Source organism: Diadema setosum, chromosome 20 (assembly GCF_964275005.1).
Source record: "Diadema setosum chromosome 20, eeDiaSeto1, whole genome shotgun sequence".
NCBI lineage: Eukaryota > Metazoa > Echinodermata > Echinoidea > Diadematoida > Diadematidae > Diadema > Diadema setosum.
The window spans coordinates 27,713,394-27,719,393 of NC_092704.1; positions in this window are offsets into that span (position 1 = coordinate 27,713,394).

Here is a 6,000-nt window from a genome sequence, read left to right on the forward strand (position 1 = left end):
CTGTCGCTGGCTTGAATACCATTGACCCTATCTCCCGACATCTATGAACCCCACTTATTCCACTTATTCTCCCCATATCAAAAGAAGAAACAAAACAAAACAAAACCGGAACACAAAAAATCAGGATCAAGTACTAATGAATTGACCTGCAATCTCTCCAAGTCAACACCAGATTACCATGACACTACATTTATTCAAGTGGTAGCTGCTGATCAACGGATTGAAAAGTACAGGAAGAAAAAAAAGTATCAACAAGCACATTTAAAGAAAATCCAAACCCCAAGAGGAATGTGGATTGAGTGAAAGTAGTAACATTAGTAAAATACATCAGTGAAAGTTTGAGGAAAATCAGACAATCGATGCAAAAGTTTTGGTGTTGGAAGCGCTGGATGAGGAAACTTGCTGAGTTTATGACGTCATATGTGGACAGCAATATAACAAAATGATATAACAGATAACAGAAACCTATAGAAACTACAGTGTATTGTTCTGTTCTGCAAAATGTATGAAATATCAAACTTAACTAAGAGAACTTTGCCAATCCATAAGGTCTATACCTTGTGTTTGTGTCTTTATGTTTATTTCTTCGTTTGTCTGGTTCTTGGTTGATGTTTTTCTGTGTCTGTTTTTGTTGTTGTTGTTGTTGTTGTTGTTTTTACTGCTTCCTTGCTCTATTGACCTGAACAAAAAGTGGAAGTAGAAGAAGTGTGTAAGTAAAGATGGGAATAAATTGAGGAAGCTATTGAAAATCAGTAACTGTGCGCATGCTGCTAAAGGCATTTTACACGGCTTCATATGGGCACTTCAGTCACTATCATGCCACTGCATGTGAAAAAAGGCTTTTGCATTGAGATCACCAATGTACGCCAGAGGTTCTTAATTACCCTTGATATAGCTTAGAGCATATTAGTGTAGGAAATACAAGATTTAAACCATATCCTAGGGTGAAATGACGCCATGACGAAACGCAAAAAAGTGGTGGACAAAATGACATATAAGCCAAAGTCAAATTAATTAAACTCGCGGGTGAACTGACAATTATGCTGAGAAGCTTCATCTTGTGTCATTGAGTGAGCTCAATATCAGTCAAACGGCGCTCAGCTATCTACACCAGATACATTTATATGATATTGACTGGCCTCGAGGGAGATACCAGAAAATATTGCCCAAACTGAAAGAATATTGCCCGAGTCGAAGACGAGGGCAATATTCTTTCAGTGCGGGCAATATTCTTTCAGTGCGGGCAATATTTATCTGGTATCTCCCTCATGGCCAGTCAAGATTATGATTATTACCTATCCCCTGGGCAAATTAAGAAAATATGTGAATACGGCTATACACTATGATATAGATCAAGCCACATATGACTACCTGTAGATCATCAACATGTCGAATAATTGAAAAAATTGTTCATCAATGTATATCATTCAACTCCAACTTCAAAGATACATATGTTGTTGTAACAGGCGAACCTCAAATATCTGAACGCTTTTACACTTTATTTTTATTTCTGTTTGAATTTGGAGAGTTGTAAAACTTACGGTCACTCTGCAATTATTGAGCACAAATGGACTAGTCATTGTTTGACGTGTAGTGCTGCTGTAAGTGGTCGACCTTGTATGAGTTAATTTATCAGCGTTCTTCTGCGGTGCGTGTAACCGACACCCAGCGACGTCCTGGAATGTTTTCTTTTCGTGTTTACATTTAATACTCTTTCTCTTCCCACCTCCCTGTGTAAAGTGAATGGCGAAAACCGAAGATTGCACTGTTTGCACACATTGTTTTGTGTAACCGACACGCAGCGACGTGGCGAAAACCGGCAGAGGCGAACGAGTATTGCCTGCTGACCTTTAACACTGCAAAATAACAACTGCTGACCTTTAACCCTGCAAAATATCAACTGCAATTGCCTCGCAAAACTACCTCGTATAGGTAATAATTCTTTTTATCCTGTTACTTTTTGTTACGATAACTCTTCCAACTTCTCACTCCCACTGTTTTTTCTTGCTCGAAACACTACCTGGGGGGGGGGGGGTGCCATTTCTTCCTCACCCGCAAAATAAAACAAATTACAACTGTCAAATCTTTGGGGCTTGCAGAATGGCACGGAAGTCACTGGAAATGGATACCACAACAGTGGTCTTCGTAGGAAAAAAAAATCGCATTTCTATGTCAAAACAACAACAACAACAACAACAACAACAATCAGCAGCTATTTTGAATTTTGATAGACCTATGAAATGAAACATCATAACGTAATGAAGAGGCTTGAGTCTACACTGTATTAAACTATACATTATGATGTATACGTCGACTATAATTATAAAAAGACATTGTTTTACATAATACATGGATAATGGGTCAGTAATTATAAGTGAAACAACCATTTATTTATACAACTATTCGATAGAGTTGTGAACCTGCTCCATTATGTCGTGTGTGCATTACTGTGTAAAGATGAATGTCAATTTCTTGCCAGAAATTTGACGGCACTGGACATTGCTAAAGTAACATTTATCACTGCCGAAAGTTACCCGGTGCGCCTTAATCAAAACACTGCAACCGGGTTGCCGCCGGAGGCGTTTATATAAACAGACGGGCGCTACCTATGTACATAAGCTCTGATACTGAATGGGGGCATTGCAGAATACATAACCGTAGTGGGATAATCAGCGATAATGGTCACATCTATAACACGTCTTTGTCTGATCGAATTATTGATGGTATATTTCTATACTCCATCTGTTACTACAAGTATCGTAACAGCGACTGCCACGACTAGCATAATAATCAATCCGTTGGTTCTGAGTTGCGTCGTTTCCCAGAAGAAACGGCGCATGCTACACCTGCTACCTATTAGAAATAGGTTAATTCATCTATTCCATCCATCTTTTATGGCTATTTTCAGCAATTTAGTTGTAATTTCTCTCCATTGTTACCTCATAGGCTCTACTCATCTTAAAAGCGGCGACAGCTATAGTAGTTGGCGAGGAGAGGGGCATATTTCAATCTTTCATTGCTTTGAGAAGTCTTTCCCTCGTCTCGATTTGCTAAAGTGCCTGATAAATTCATCTAAGCATCGCATTTGCATCAGAAGCCCTAAAGGGATTTACCCCTTTCTCGATCCTCACATCCACCCACGTGTAACTGATCGGGTACAAAACTCCTTCTCTGCGAACGCGCACACACCTATAGTGCCCATCAACGTTTGTAAAGCGAACGCTGCAGTCAGGCTGCAGTTGTCAGGCAGTCGGACACCCAAGCCGACGAAGATTACGATTGTATCTGTTATACTGTGAATGAATATCATCATATCGTGTATAATATGTTTCTCCCATTGAAAAATTGCTTTAACAGCCATCTCTGGTTACTGTTGCATATTGCTCCATAAGTATTATTGTATGCTTATTTTCAGCATGGTTTTACTGGCTTCGGGCGACGAGTTGGAAAACTGGTTTCCCCTATAATGATTTTGACGACTCATTGTTTCCCCTTTCTCTCCTCTGTTATTGTCTATTGTAACATCGAAAGTCAGGTGTTGTGGCTGTAGGCACTGATTCTAAAATCTTCTGTTATCAATGAACACACACACACACACACACACACACACCCACATCCACACCCACGATATTCTTTATTTGAATTGCATTCAATATCAGGCTCATTTTCTGAAGGAAATTAGTTTGAACAAGAATGAGGAGCTCTTCTTCGCACTCGTGCTCCTGAATCACATTCTTTTTTCTTTTAAAACATGCATTACAATATCTTCATTTTTTTTTTGCAAATCAAACCACATATACAAAAGTGATATAAAACTCCGCATAAATCTCAGAAAAAAAAAAATCTTTATCAACCTGAGCAAACTAATCAACATCCGCTTCATTACCCTAACATTTGTGCTGCTGAATCACAATTTTAAAAGTATAATACATTTTGCGTGTGTGTGTGTGTGTGTGTGTGTGTGTGTGTGTGCAAATCATACCATGATGCATATAAAAGTGATGTAAAACTCTGCATAAATCTCAGAAAAAGGTACACTGATTACCTTGATCAAACTAATTCTTATCTCCTTCATTACACAAACCCCGCACTTGAGAATACAGCATTTCATTAAAAAAACCTGCCGAAGACTAGTATTACATAGACGGGCGTGCACACATACACACACACACACACACACACACACACACACACAAACTATCACACTCCATGCATAATCATCCCACACACACACACAAGCACACGATGGACACAATTTGTAACACATCGCGTAAAACTGTAATTACCTAGAAACAGAAACGACCTTCTCATAATACCGCGTTAATCAATGCCGGATCATTTAAAATTGCCGGGCAGCAATAGTAATTTACAGTCGTATTTCGAAGAATCTACAAATCACTATAATATCTGTTTGTTTAATATTGTTGAGGTTTTTTTGACAATTGCAGCATAAAATCCACCTGCTGACTTAAACGCTCCTACTACAAAATGTATATAATTATTATATGTTTAAGTTTGGCAGACATGGCAAATGCGATGTAAAAACGTGAGCTGTGTTCTGCATTGCTGTCTCTCAGTCAGCAAACAAAATACAATTTCCCAGGAAGATTTGAAAAGAAAAAGAAAATACAAATAGAGAGATGTTCCCTGCATTTAAACTACAATAACTTATTTTGAGAGTTTAATCAAAAATCATCAGATCATATATACGTATACATATACATACACACATACATACATACATACATACATAATATGTATAAAAGCGTCCATAGGGGGAATATACGTCTGAAAACGAGGTATCTAATGGGGAATTCGTTCCAAAGGGGAAATTTTGATTCCCCTTAAGGCTTTGACAATGTTTTTCAAAGCCTTATCAATGATCTGGGGCCTCAGGACTACTCCACAGTAGGCATGGTAGGGCACAGATGGCATAGTATGTATAGATTGAGGACTGTACCATCAACACAATTTAGGGGAGATTGGCAGGGATGCAAAAAAAAAAATGGGTGTATATATCAAATGTGCATAGAAAACGGGTCATGGGGGAATTTAGGTACATCTGCTTTTTCTATTAAAAAAAGAGCTGTATTTTCTCATTAACATACAGAATTTGGTGGTATAAGATGCATTTTGTGCTCTTGTCAGTTCAATTCTGCATTGAACCCATGGTAATGCAGTTTTTTTTTAAGGGCAATATTTGCATTTTTCTGAATATTTTCATGCTTTTTATCAAAATTCCCCCAACTATCATTGTTTTTTATTCCGCATTTCCCCATTGATATATATATATATATATATATATATATATATGTATATATATATATAATCCGAATTTTCGAGGATCCTTCCTCTTCATCAGGGATGACTAGTGCGAATAATTCGCACTAGTACCAACACGCGGACTACAAACGTCATTTGCATATACATCGAAATGTTATAGGTATATACATGTATATATATATATATATATATATATATATATATATATATATATATACATATATAAATGTTATAAGTATAAATGTTATATGTATATATATATATATATATATATATATATATACAGTGTATATATACAGCAAGGCTCGACACTGACCATTGTTTTGCTGGCTCGAAAAAAAAAACAAACATGAAAATGCAATCAATTAACATAAACTAAAATAATGCAATAAGCTATAGATTATTATGGGATATTGGGCAGGTATGCTAAGTGCTTCAAATACTGTATACATCGTCTCTGAGAGAAAGGGGCTTACTTAGACTATAGAAATCAGAGTCTTGGGAAAGGAAAAATTGTCCACAGCCTCAAAAAGTTTTCGAAGAAAATCATAAAAACGGAAGTCCATAGAAACAACTGTTACAAATCGGTAGTGATAAGAACTTATACGTCTTACGAAAGGTAGTACCTTATCTCTATGTTTAATGGATATAATCATGTTCGCAAACTGACATTACGTCCGTTAAATAAGGCTCAGTAAAACGTTACCCAATATCACA